The following is a 14,788-nucleotide window of genomic DNA, read 5'->3' on the forward strand; positions in this document are numbered from 1 at the left end:
AATATTTAACACTGATGGACCTAATAAAACAAAAAGCTCCTTGATAAGTTTCCCAGGAATTGGGTCAAGTAAACATGTTGTTTGTTTTGTCCCATTTACACATTTTAACAATTCCTCCAATGTTATTTCATCAAAGAGAGAGAAACTATTTTGGAGGGCAATGTCCGTCGTATATACAGTCATATTTGTGTTAATAGAACCCAGTTGTGGCTGGGATGCATTGTCTTTAATCTCTTTTCTGATGAGTTCAATTTTCTTATTAAAGAAATTCATAAAGTCATCTGCTGAGTGGGTGGAGCTACTGGGAGGAGTCCCTTGTTGGGTTAGCGATGCTACTGTACTAAACAAAAATTTAGGATCATTTTTGTTGAGGTGGATGAGATTTGAGTAATATTTAGCTTTAGCTGAGGTAAGCATGCGTTTATAAGTTATTAAACTATCACTCCATGCTTGATGGAAAACCTCAAGTTTAGTCGCACGCCATTTGCGTTCCAGCTTTCTACATGATAATTTCTGGGCTTTAGTTTCTTCTGTAAACCATGGGGTACGCCTTTTAGGGGCCCTTTTTAGCTTTAGCGGTGCTACAATATCAATGGTGTCGCGCAGGGCGTCGTTAAAGTTGTTAGTGAGGTTATCAATAGAGCCCACATAATTTGGGAAAGGTGCCATTACTGAAGGCAGTAGGTCAGTAAGAGTCGTCGTTGTGGCAGTATTAATGTTGCGGCTGCTATAGTAGTTATTATTATTATTATTAGTTTGTTGACAATGAGTCCGAACTTCGAATTTTATAAGGTAATGATCGGACATTACTTTAGTGTACGGGAGTATCGTAACTTTAGAGGTGGTGACACCCCTGACAAGCACTAGATCTATCGTATTACCGTTGCGATGCGTGGGTTCATTTATTATTTGTGTAAGACCACAGCTATCAATTATAGTCTGGAGCGCCACGCATGGAGGGTCCGATGGGGTATTCATATGGATGTTAAAGTCTCCCATTATGATTATATTGTCGGCGTGCGTCACTAGATCAGCAACGAACTCTGAAAATTCATTGATAAAGTCCGAATAGGGCCCAGGGGGGCGGTAGATGACAGCCAGGTGGAGAGGCAGCGGTGTGACAAACCTCATAGTGAGCACCTCAAACGAGTTATATTTATTATTTAGGTCCGAGGTAAGGCTAAAGTTTTTGTTGTATATTAGTGCAACACCCCCACCCCTTTTAATGGGGCGGGCAATATGCGTTCCCGCATAGCCAGGAGGAGACGCCTCACCCAGCGCAAAAAATTCGTCTGGTTTGAGCCAGGTCTCGGCTAAACCAACGACATCAAGATTGTTGTCTCTGATGACTTCATTAACTAATAACGTTTTGGAAGACAATGACCTTATGTTTAAAAAGCCCATATTATAGGTAGTGGGCTGTTTTGAGGAGTTTTTGTTGAAAGTATCCGTAGTAGCAATATTAATAATGTTACGTTTATTATGCATAGTGCACTTTAAATAATTTCGACCATATCTAGGAATTGATATGACAGGAATTTTTAGATTGTTTGCCACCTCAGTAAAATGCATGTCCACCTCTGACGCAGAAAAAACATTATGTGAGTTGTATATTATTCTAGAAGAATTGCTATGTGTGCAGGGATTATCCAGCCTGGCACTGGCTAGTTCTAGCTTAACAGACTCCTTATTAGCGCTTCTTTGTGGATTAGCATTTAGCTTTTTCGTTAGCCCCGCTAACAACAAAGCATTTAGCTTTGTTGTTAGCCCCGCCCGACACCCCCGCTTCTGCTTCCGAGCGCACCGCTTACGTCTCTTTCGCTGACCGTCTCCGCTGGTAGTCGACGCCGCTGCTTCAAAGGCCACTGCTGGATGTAGCTCGCGAAGAATTCCCAAGCTAGCGAGCAGGTCCATCGTACACGCATCTATCAGCCCAAAATGGCCCGATCTCTCCACATCCAGAATTGTAAGTCTTTGTAAGTAATTCTAAGTAATTGTAATTGACAAATTTACATCAGCACCTATGCTTGCTTTTGCCAACTGGCAGTTTCCATATGCCAGCTTAACTAGTATAGGTGCAGCCCTGTACCAGGTCCAAGATGGTCAGACCTGTGTTGTTTCTTATGCCAGTAGTAGCCTCTCAAAAAAGTGAAAAGAACTATACTATGCATAAACTGGATTTCACAACTACTTAACTAGCTTAAAGTCTTTACTGATAATAATCCTATGACCTATGCATTAACCAGTGCAAAGTTGAATGCCGCAAGCCACAGGTGACTTGCAGCTCTGTCAGTCTACAACTTTAACATTAATTACAAGGCTGGTCAGCACAATGTTGATGATGATGGACTTTCTAGGATACCCCATGAACCATCCACAGATGATGAAGAGTCTCAGGAGATGGAACAAAGAATCTCAAGTATGCTAGATCGTATAAGTTTATCACCTGATGAATTCCAGGTCCAGAATGACGACAGTTAATAGCCTTTGCATATGCCATGGTGTATGTTAATGCAATTTCAGAAGGCAAACAACAGGATGTTGATAGTGGAATACCTGCACTGGAAACACTTTTGTGTGATGAAAGTGATGTTCCAGATGAATTTGAAGACCCATGTCTTGGTCAATCATCTTTGCCTGAATTGTCCATGGAGAATTGATATCGACTGCAGAGAGAGGATGTGGCATTAGCACGAGTAATACAAATGCTAGAAACTGAATTTGACCCTGAGACAGACAGGAGTTGTGAGGAGTCTGGAGTAGCTTTGTTGGTACGAGAAAGATCAAAGTTACTTTTGGTGGAAGGAGTGTTACATCGCAGAGTCTGCAATCAGAGAGGTGAAGCTTTTAATCAGCTCTTTCCATGGTGTCAACGATGAGGTAGACCATATGGGCATTGAAATGACTTTACAACTAACCAGAGAAAGATTTTTCTGGCCCAAGATGGCAAAATACATTGAGGCTAAAGGCCTACTGAAATGATTTTTTTTTATTTGAACGGGGATAGCAGATCCATTCTGTGTGTCATACTTAAACATTTCGCGATATTGCCATATTTTTGCTGAAATGATTTAGTATAGAACAACGACGATAAAGTTCGCAACTTTTGGTCTCTGATTAAAAAAAAGCCTTGCCCCTACCGGAAGTAGCGTGACGTAGTCAGTTGTTCGCTTCCTCATATTTTCCTATTGTTTTCAACGCAGCTAGAGCGATTCGGACCGAGAAAGCGACGATTACCCCATTAATTTGAGCGAGGATGAAAGATTTGTGGATGAGGAACGTTAGAGTGATGGACTAGAATGCAGTGCAAAACATATCTTTTGTGTGCGACGAAAAGCGAGAGTTCAAAGAGCATCCCAACTGGTTAACATCAAAGTTAAAGGCCTACTGAAACCCACTACTACCGACCACGCAGTCTGATAGTTTATATATCAATGATGAAATCTTAACATTGCAACAAATGCCAATACGGTTAACTTATAAAGTGCAATTTTAAATTTCCCGCCACACTTCCGGTTAAAAACGTTTTATTATGCTGACGTATGCGTGTGACGTCACAAGGACAAGGGAAGTATTCGGAGCCTGTAGAAAAAGCTCTGTTTTCATTTCATAATTCCACAGTATTCTGGACATCTGTGTTGGTGAATCTTTTGCAATTTGTTTAATGAACAATGGAGGCTGCAAAGAAGAACGTTGTAGGTGGGATCGGTGTATTAGCGGCTGGCTGTAGCAACACAACAAGGACTAGCAGACGCCTAGCCGATGCTAGCCGCCAAACCCACGGATGAAGTCCTTCGTCGTGCCGTCGATCGCTGGAACGCAGGTGAGCACGGCTGTTGAGGAGCAGATGAGGGCTGGCTGGCGTAGGTGGAGCGCTAATGTTTTTATCATAGCTCTGTGAGGTCCGGTTGCTAAGTTAGCTTTAGCGTTATTAGCAACAGCATTGTTAAGCTTTACCAGGCTGAGAATTATTAACCGTGTAGTTACATGTACATGGTTTAATAGTATTGTTGCTCTTCTGTCTATCCTTCCAGTCAGGGATTTATTTATTTTGTTTCTATCTGCATCTGAGCCAGATGCTATCACGTTAGCTCAGTAGCTAAAGAGCTTCGCTGATGTATTGTCGTGGAGATAAAAGTCACTGTGAATGTCCATTTCGCATTCTCGACTCTCATTTTCAAGAGGATATAGTATCAGAGGTGGTTTAAAATACAAATCCGTGATCCACAATAGAAAAAGGACAGAGTGTGGAATCCAATGAGCCAGCTTGTACCTAAGTTACGGTCAGAGCAAAAAAAGATACGTCCTGCACTGCCTCTAGTTCTTCACTCTAACGTTCCTCATCAACAAATCTTTCATCCTCGCTCAAATTAATGGGGTAATCGTCGCTTTGTCGCTCCGAATCTCTCTCGCTCCATTGTAAACAAAGGAAAATTGTGAGGAATATTACCTCCTGTGACGTCACGCTACTTCCAGTACAGGCAAGGCTTTTTTATCAGCAAGCAAAAGTTGCGAACTTTATCGTCGATTTTCTCTACTAAATCCTCTCAGCAAAAATATGGCAATATCGCGAAATTATCAAGTATGACACATAGAATGGATCTACTATTCCCGTTTAAATTTTAAGAATTCTTCAGTTAGTTTGTATTAATTTCATGCCATTAAAACCGGACTCACGAGACACCAGGAATATATTGGTTGTGACTGATCATTATACAAAATATGTACAAGCCTGGAGAGTTTTATTAGTCACTATTTTTTTTCTTGTAGGCTACACAGCCATAAGGAGCCTGTTTTGAGTCTGAACTTGTGACTGAGCTTTAAAAGCTTGCTGGTATCTCCAAGTCCCGCACAACACTACCACCCAAGAAGAAATCTGGTGGAGAGGTTCAATAGGACTCTACTGTATCTCTTGGGAACTCTGGAGGACAAGAAGAAGGAGGAATGGAGAAACTATGTAAGGACGCTCGTACATGCTTATAACTGTAGGAAAAATGACGTTACTGGTGAGACTCCTTTTCTCCTTATGTTTGGTAGAGAACCACGTGTCCCAATTGACATTTGTTTCGATATCAGCCCTCAAGGCCACAACCCCAGAACACACTCATGATATGTGCAAGAAATAAAGAAAAGACTCAACTATGAGTGAGTTGCTGTCAAGAAACGCTGAAAAGAGGCAATTGTTGAATAAAAGGCGTTGGAATGCTAAAGTGACTGTTCTGCCGTTGGAAGTAGGTGATCGAGTTCTCGTAAGGAACTTGAGTCTCCGAAAGAAGCACAAAATCAATGACAAGTGGGAATCAACTGTTTATGTTGTTGTTAAACAGCCTGATGATGGTATCCTCATCTATGTAGTCAAGCCAGAAGATGGTGAAGGCAAAGCGAGAGTATTGCATCGTGACATGCTTCTTCCATGTGGATTCTTACCCACAACCTTGAGAACGGATGGTGTGGAAGATGATCTGCAGGCCACTCTGCTGCCAGCTTCTGTGGAAGTTGATTCAGAAAGGGAACCCCACAACACAACTGCAGAAGATCTGGAACAAACTATTTACACGTCACAAACTTCCCTAAATCCTGATGCTCCTGAATTCTCTTTGGATCAGACAAATTTGCTTGATATGACTGCAGAAGTCAGTCCAGCCCACTCACGGGTTAGGTCTCAGAGAAACAGAGTACCACAAAAGTACCTTAGTGATTATCAGCTTGGATACACTGCACACTGTGTAATTCCTGCACATCCGACACTGTTTCACAGTTTTCTACGGTCCTTGCAACAACAAATTACTGGGTTAATGCAGTCTCTAACCAGCAGTAGTGACAAGGATGTCACCTTTAAAATAGGGGAGGATGCAACCCAGCTGTTAAATTGTATACAAATATTGTTTTATAAATACAAAAAGGTTCAGTAGTGATTGACACTGTTCTTCTATTGATATAATATTGTAACACAGCTGCAAGTTCTAACAATTTAGAACTTTGGCAGCTTTATGACAGTCACAGGTGGTTTGTATCAAACCTGGATGGATAGTAAACTGCTATCAGGACTCTGAATTTATTCATCGGTTGCATGTACACTCAGCGCTCAGAGTCAGGGCAGGTAAGTAACTGCCCAACAAAACACAAAACAGGAAGTAGAACAGAAATAAGAGCACTAGAGAGGAAGAAAACACCCAACTCAAGAAAAAACACCCAACTCAAGAAAAACACCTAAAGCAAGAAAAACACCACAAAACAAGGCATGGCACCAACTTCTTCTTTAGACCAGTGGTCCCCAACCTTTTTGTAACTGCGGACCGGTCAACGCTTGAAAAATTGTCCCACGGACCGGGGGGGTTTTGGTTTAATGGTATTTATTTATTTATTTTTGGTCATAAAAAAATACAATCATGCGTGCTTACGGACTGTATCCCTGCAGACTGTATTGATCTATATTGATATATAATGTAGGAACCGGAAATATTAATAACAGAAAGAAACAACCCTTTTGTGCGAATGAGTGTGAATGAGGGGAGGGGGTTTTTTTGGGTTGGTGCACTAATTGTAAGTGTATCTTGTGTTTTTTATGTTTATTTAATAAAAAATAAAAAATATTTTTATTTATTTATTTTTTAATTTCTTGTGCGGCCCGGTACCAATCGATCCACGGACCGGTACCGGGCCACAGCCCGGTGGTTGGGGACCACTGCTTTAGACCACAAACTATAGAGACTGAACTAACAACAGCCAAGTCTGTCAGTTGTTATGTCTAACAGACTGGCATGGACAATCTAAAAATACCAACTAATTGATATTTCAAATGTATACTATATGTTGTTAAACTGGAAATAAAAACTGTCTGAACCTGCAACGGATGATTTTGATTTCCATTATTTACTGTGGGAAAATGTGTGCTTCCCCACAATGGATTGTGTCCAACCTTAAAAGTTTACCTTTACACTAAATAATAAAGTAGATGCTTTCAAGGACAGTTTATGACTCCTCCTTTCTGATGTGCAAAGTGTCTGGTGGTGTTACCAGGACTGAGGTTTAGTTGTAGTCATGCTGAAACAGAATTGTGTCCAAAAGAATCATACCGCAATACTTTTGTGTATACATATGCAACACTTATGTATATATATATATATATATATATATATATATATATATATATATATATATATATATATATATATATATATATATATATATATATATATATATATATAGTCAAGGTTTCTTTGGTTTGTTCGTTATACAGTGCTCAATACCGGGGTAGAGCAGAATATACACTACCGTTCAAAAGTTTGGGGTCACCCAAAAAATTTTGTGGAATAGCCTTCATTTCTAAGAACAAGAATAGACTGTCGAGTTTCAGATGAAAGTTCTCTTTTTCTGGCCATTTTGAGCGTTTAATTGACCCCACAAATGTGATGCTCCAGAAACTCAATCTGCTCAAAGGAAGGTCAGTTTTGTAGCTTCTGTAACTAGTTAAACTGTTTTCAGATGTGTGAACATGATTGCACAAGGGTTTTCTAATCATCAATTAGCCTTCTGAGCCAATGAGCAAACACATTGTACCATTAGAACACTGGAGTGATAGTTGCTGGAAATGGGCCTCTATACACCTATGTAGATATTGCACCAAAAACCAGACATTTGCAGCTAGAATAGTCATTTACCACATTAGCAATGTATAGAGTGTATTTCTTTAAAGTTAAGACTAGTTTAAAGGCATCTTCATTGAAAAGTACAGTGCTTTTCCTTCAAAAATAAGGACATTTCAATGTGACCCCAAACCATTGAACGGTAGTGTACATTAGGTCAGGAAAAAACACAAGAGGCTATATCATCCTTCCAAGCCTGCTCGCCAAGGGATTTTATAGAATTTTATGGATGAGCAGGGAAAAAAGGCTTGTAGAGATGATATGGCCTCTTGTGTTTTTTCCTGACCTAACGTGTATGTATGTATATATATATATATATATATATATATATATATATATATATATATATATATATATAGCTCGACGTCCATTGCACCGGTCGCCCACATCTGCGGTCCCCTCCAAGGTTTCTCATTGTCATCCCATTGGGTTGACTTTTTTCTTGCGTGGGATCTGAGCCGAGGATGTCGTTGTGGTTTGTGCAGCCCTTTGAGACACTCGTGATTTAGGGCTATATAAGTAAACATTGATTGATTGATTGATTGATTGATTGATATCGCTTACAATATTGCTCATATTTGGTTAATTTTCAGGTCAGGACATGTAAATGGAGTATTGTTGGCGGTTTCTGGATGTCTTTAGAGGATATTATGGGCCAAATAGAGGACCCTCAATCTGTCGACTCAATTGTTAGCAATGTATTTACGATTTCGAATGCATAAAAAAGCCAAGGACATGAGGATTGTGAATGATAAACAGGACATCTCTTTCCAATCTTTGCGTATTTCCAGTATGACTGATCTGATGATATGGAAGCGTTCTTCCAGTGACGTCATCCGACCCGAATCTACAAAAATTGCTAAAGATGTTCGGAATGAAATGTTCACATTGGCCGACTGATATTTGTGACATTTTGTGATGCTTTTTAGAGACTTTATGTGACGATCTGTCACTTAATTTCTGTTTGTTTCCTTGTTTTTGTATTTACTTCCTATCAGTGCTCTTATTTTGGTTTCCACTTCCTGCTTGGTCCGCTGAGCACTGTGTTCGTTCACTCACCTGCTGTTGATTGGCACCTGCGGCCAATCAGCATATGTCTATTTATGCCTTGTCTCGAGCACTCCTCAGGGCTCGAAGATCCTGTGAGGAACTCGCATGGCTGCAGTTTTTGAGACTCCAAGATGCAGCAACCAGGAGACGATGAGAAGGTAAGATGAGTTTTATTACTCAAAACAGAGAGGGAAATGAAGCAGTCTTGCATGTAAGCGTTCCAAACATAAGGCAATCTTCGAGCACTGAGTGCTCGAGACAAGGCATAAATAGACATATGCTGATTGGCCGCAGGTGTGGACCAGGTGCCAATCAACAGCAGGTGAGTGAACGAACACAGTGCTCAGCGGAACAAGCAGGAAGTGGAAAAACAAAATAAGAGCACTAATAGGAAGTAAATACAAAAACAAGGAAACAAACAGTAATGAAGTGACAGATCGTCACACTTTATCCAATACAATTGGATATGGTTTATTGGATACAACTGAAACACCATTAAGCACATTCAGTCAACTTGTTTTTCCATCATACTGGTACTAACTTTATTAACTTGCTTACCTCTGATAGAGATCTGCTGTGCAATATGTTTTTAACATTTTATTGTGTTTTTAAAGGCCTACTGAAAGCCACTACTACCGACCACGCAGTCTGATAGTTTATATATCAATGATGAAATCTTAACATTGCAACACATGCCAATACGGCCGGGTTAACTTATAAAGTGACATTTAAAACTTCCCTTGGAAATATCCGGCTGAAACATCGCGGTATGATGACGTATGCGCGTGACGAAGTCCAAGTAACGGAAGTTATGGTACCCCGTAGAATCCTATACAAAAAGCTCTGTTTTCATTTCATAATCCCACAGTATTCTGGACATCTTTTGCAATTTTTTTTAATGAACAATGAAGGCTGCAAAGAAGACAGTTGTAGGTGGGATCAGTGTATTAGCAGCAGACTACAGCAACACAACCAGGAGGACTTTGTTGGAGCGCTAGCCGCGCTAGCCGCCGACCTCACCTTGACTTCCTATGTCTCCGGGCCGCCAAACGCATCGGGTGAAGTCCTTCGTCCTTCTGCCGATCGCTGGAACGCAGGTGAGCACGGGTGTTGATGAGCAAATGAGGGCTGGCTGACGTAGGTGGAGAGCTAATGTTTTTAGCATAGCTCTGTGCAGTCCGGTTGCTAAGTTAGCTTCAATGGCGTCGTTAGCACAGCATTGTTAACCTTCGCCAGCCTGGAAAGCATTAACCGTGTATTTACATGTCCACGGTTTAATAGTATTGTTGATTTTCTATCTATCCTTCCAGTCAGGGGTTTATTTCTTTTGTTTCTATATGCAGTTAAAGCAAGATGCTATCACGTTAGCTCGTAGCTAAAGCATTTCGCCGATGTATTGTCGTGGAGATAAAAGGCACTGAATGTCCATTTCGCGTTCTCGACTCTCATTTTCAAGAGTATATAGTATCCGAGGTGGTTTAAAATACAAATCTGTGATCTACAATAGAAAAAGGAGAGTGTGGAATCCAATGAGCCAGCTTGTACCTAAGTTACGGTCAGAGCGAAAAAAGATATGTCCATCGCTGCCTCTCAAGTCATTCACTGTAACGTTCCTCATCTACGAATCTTTCATCCTCGCTCAAATTAATGGGGTAATCATCACTTTCTCGGTCCGAATCTCTCTCGCTCCATTGTAAACAACAGGGAATTGTGAGGAATCCTAGCTCCTGTGACGTCACGCTACTTCCGGTACAGGCAAGGCTTTTTTTTATCAGCGAGCAAAAGTTGCGAACTTTATCGTCGATTTTCTCTACTAAATCCTTTCAGCAAAAATATGGCAATATCGCGAAATGATCAAGTATGACACATAGAATGGATCTGCTATTCCCGTTTAAATTTAAAAAAATCATTTCAGTAGGCCTTTAAATGTTTTATTATTGTTTGTTGTCTTAAAAGTATTTTATGTAGGTTGTTTTAAAAGCACTGAGCTGGATTGCTGTTCAATTTTGTTGTTTCCATGCAATGACAATACAGGCATTCTGATTCTGATTGGAAGCACATGATGTCTTCACATCTGAGGGGTCCACAAATTAAGCATTTATCTGTGAAGGACAAAGTTGGACTTACTCGTGCATCGCTACGTAAGGAATATGATGGACAAAAAGTGTCGTGCTGCTGTGATCGTGACGCTAATGAGAAAAAGGATAACTTTGTTTGCAGTTGATTTCCTGCTACAAATATAAGTCTCAACTTCAATTCATGTCTGCAGTTGTTTTAATAGTGTGAAGTTCATATTTTGTCTCATTATTTAACTATAAATGTCCCTGTTGTTCAGCAAGGTTTGCTAGCGATATCAAGATTCAGTTTATGCTGTTGAGCCTTCGAGAAATCTATTAATTTAGTTTATTAATAGTATTCAGGCTATTTTCTTGATGCTAGAAAATATCACTAAAACACTATAATGTAATAATCCATATCGAATAAAGCACAATCCTGCACAAAAACTAAGCTTTTATTTTTATGTTATGAAAATCAACTTCAAAAATTCAGTGGATTGGACCAACAATCACAATATTTATTACTACAATTTAACACAACGTTAGTTTGATTGCACAAGCAGGTATCCGTAGTCATATTTAGGCATAGCAACCACAAAGGAACACAAACTAATGCGATCGCTTGTCCTTTTCTTATGCTTAGTTCTGCTCTCAAACACTACTAATATAGAAGAGAATAAACTTGACTGAACCACAGAAAGTTTCTCAAACAAATCAAATGTTCAAACAAACATTTTACAAAGTTTTTACTGCAGACACAAGCATGGTCCGATTGTAATCCACTAGATAAGTGATATTTTTAAGACTAATTTCCTTCGAGACACTTTTGTTTTTCACTGACTTTATTACCTTTATGAAGCACTTCTTTCGGGACTTAATGAAAGCTCTTTCCTTTCTCTCTATTTGAGCGACTGTACACCCAAGACAAGAACAGAAATACAGCATTTCCTGCTCAAACTCTACAAACACACTCACTTGTTTAAATGCTACGCTCTAGCTGCTTGACCATTGTGTCAATTAAGCCGTGAAGAAGAGAAACAAATTTGACATCCTATGCAACCCAGTAATATAGAGATAAAAATAGAAAAATGCGGTATACAACAAGACACACACATATTTTTATGTTCCAGTACTGACACAAAAAAAAGACGTTATTTTTTAGGTAATCTTTTTTTTCAAAAAGATGGGTTCGTCTTGTATTTAATCCTTACAGTGATACACAGTACTACAGCTTTAAGATAAAAATGATCAATGAAGCAGAGTCACTAGACAAATGTTGAGCAGTTGTTTGTCTTTTTAAATCTAATACTATTTGTTTTGGGGGATTTTGTTCTTGTCTTAATGTTTTTTCCAAATTGAAAAAAAATCCTGACTAATACAATCAATCAATCATTCCTGAACCTTTTCAGTTGTAATGGTCAAGTGTCCTAATTATTCTGCCCACACAGGGCTCGAAGGAGCACATGATTTTGCAATTTATTGTGGGGCCGCTGTAGCCTATTTTATTGGCTATAACTTTTGTTTATGTGGTTGTACTGTACCACCTTTCCTTTATCTCGAAAATCCTTGAAAGAATTGTTGCACAATTAGTTTTGATGGTCATCTAATTAGTTTTGACACCCAACTCTACATGCCTCTAAACATGACCAACACGCCAGATTGTAGTCACTTGGAGGCGTGTCTGTATGAAATTAAACAATGGATGTCCAGCAACTTTTTGCAACTACACGCTAAGAAAACGGAAATACTGATTATCGGTCCTGCTAGACACCGACACCTATCCGACACCTATTTAATAATATAATAATAGTCTTTCAAATGTGTCCTGGGTCTTCCCCGTGGCCTCCTACTGGTCGGACGTGCCCTAAACACCTCCCCAGGGAGGCGTTCGGGTGGCATCCTGACCAGATGCCCGAACCACCTCATCTGGCTCCTCTTTACTTTGAGCTCCTCCCGGATGACAGAGCTTCTCACCCTGTCTCTAAGGGAGAGCCCCGCCACCCGGCGGAAACTCATTTTGGCCGCTTGTACCCGTGATCTTGTCCTTTTGGTCATAACCCAAAGCTCATGACCATAGGTGAGAATGGGAAGGTAGATTGACCGGTAAATTGAGAGCTTTGCCTTCCGGCTCAGCTCCTTCTTCACCACAACGGATTGATACAGCATCCAAATTACTGAAGACGCTGCACCGAGCCCCCTGTCGATCTCACAATCCACTCTTCCCTCACTCGTGAACAAAACTCTGAGGTACTTGAACTCCTCCACTTGGGGCAAGATCTCTTCCCCAACCCGTAGATGGCACGCCACCTTTTTACAGGTGAGAACCATGAACTCAGACTTAGAGGTGCTGATTCTCATCCCAGTCGCTTCACACTCGGCTGCAAACCAATCCAGTAAGAGCTGAAGATCCTGGCCAGATGAAGCCATCGGGACCACATCATCTGCAAAAAGCAGAGACCTAATCCTGCAGCCCTCAAACCGGATCCCCTCAACGTTCTGACTGCCCCTAGAAATTATGTCCATTAAAGTTATGACCAGAATCAGTGACAAAGGGCAGCCTTGGCGGAGTACAACCCTCACTGAAAATGGGTCCGACTTACTGCAAAGCTCTGACACTGATCATACAGGGAGCGGACCGCCACAATCAGACAGTCCAATACCCCATACTCTCTGAGCACTCCCCACAGGACTTCCCGAGGGACACGGTCGAATGCCTTTTCCAAGTCCACAAAACACATATATCAATCAATCAATCAATCAATCAATCAATGTTTATTTATATAGCCCTAAATCACAAGTGTCTCCAAGGGCTGTACAAGCCACAAGGACATCCTCGGTACAGAGCCCACATACGGGCAAGGAAAACTCACCCCAGTGGGACGTCAATGTGAATGACTATGAGAAACCTCGGAGAGGACCGCATATGTGGGTAACCCCCCCCCCTCTAGGGGAGACCGAAAGCAATGGATGTCGAGTGGGTCTGACATAATATTGTGAAAGTCCAACACATCAGCGAAAGTCCAGTCCATAGTGGGGCCAGCAGGAACCATCCCGAGCGGAGACGGGTCAGCAGCGTAGAGATGTCCCCATCTGATGGACAGGCTAGCGGTCCACCCCGGGTTGGGAGCAGAGTAGAAAAGAAAAGAAAAGAAACGGCAGATCAACTGGTCTAAAAAGGGAGTCTATTTAAAGGCTAGAGTATACAAATGAGTTTTAAGATGAGACTTAAATGCTTCTACTGAGGTAGCATCTCTAACTTTTACCGGGAGACTAGTAGACTGGTTGGGCAAACTCCCATGCATCCCCAAGGACCCTGTCCAGAGTATAGAGCTGGTCCACAGTTCCATGACCAGGACGAAAACTACACTGCTCCTCTTGAATCCAAAGTTTGACTATCTCACGATAGTTGAAACACACCCTCCGGTTCCCCTTCTTAAAGAGAGGAACCACCACCCCGGTACCGCTCCCGATGTCCACGCGATGTTGCAGAGTCTTCTCAACCAAGACAGCCCCACAGCATCCAGAGCCTTAGGAACTCCGGGTGGACCTCATCTACCCCCGGGACCTTGCCACCAAGGAGCTTTTTAACTACCTCGGCAACTTCAGCCCCAGAAATAGGAGATTCCACCAAATATTCCCCAGGAACTGCTTCCTCATAGGAAGACGTGTAGGTGGGATTGAAGTATTTCCTCCACTGATCCACAAGATCTCAAACTAAATCTTGTTGACATGTATGATTTAAGTGTTATTATGACAATGACAATAAAGGAATTGATTGATTGATTGATCCGCAGTCGAGGTCAGCCGAACACCATTCTCACCATACATGGTGTTGACAGTGCACTGCTTCCCCTTCCTGAGGCGGCGGATGGCGGTCCCTTGTTCCCTGCACCACACCTGCTGTTTTGGGTTAGAATCTCTGGGTGGCTTGTGGCGTACTTTGGCTCCCACACACACTGGGAGAAAAATATATTGTACATACATGCATACTCACATACACTTAATTATTCCTACATATACACAGTACATACATTC

The 14,788-nt window shown here is 41.2% G+C and overlaps 2 protein-coding genes across 2 annotated transcripts in view; one reads left to right on the top strand and one right to left on the bottom strand.

Annotated features, from left to right (window-relative positions):
• The window catches only part of csrnp3 (cysteine-serine-rich nuclear protein 3), an 85,213-nt gene that overhangs the window by 48,558 nt on the left and 21,867 nt on the right, over positions 1-14,788 (bottom strand). The window lies entirely within an intron of this gene.
• Positions 8,797-14,788, top strand: part of xirp2b (xin actin binding repeat containing 2b) — a 94,699-nt gene continuing 88,707 nt past the window's right edge. The window contains exon 1 of the mRNA XM_062069837.1: positions 8,797-8,854. The gene's annotated coding sequence lies outside the window, so the exon portion shown is untranslated. The remainder of the gene's footprint in view (positions 8,855-14,788) is intronic.

Source organism: Entelurus aequoreus, linkage group LG14 (genome assembly GCF_033978785.1).
Source record: "Entelurus aequoreus isolate RoL-2023_Sb linkage group LG14, RoL_Eaeq_v1.1, whole genome shotgun sequence".
Taxonomy (NCBI): domain Eukaryota; kingdom Metazoa; phylum Chordata; class Actinopteri; order Syngnathiformes; family Syngnathidae; genus Entelurus; species Entelurus aequoreus.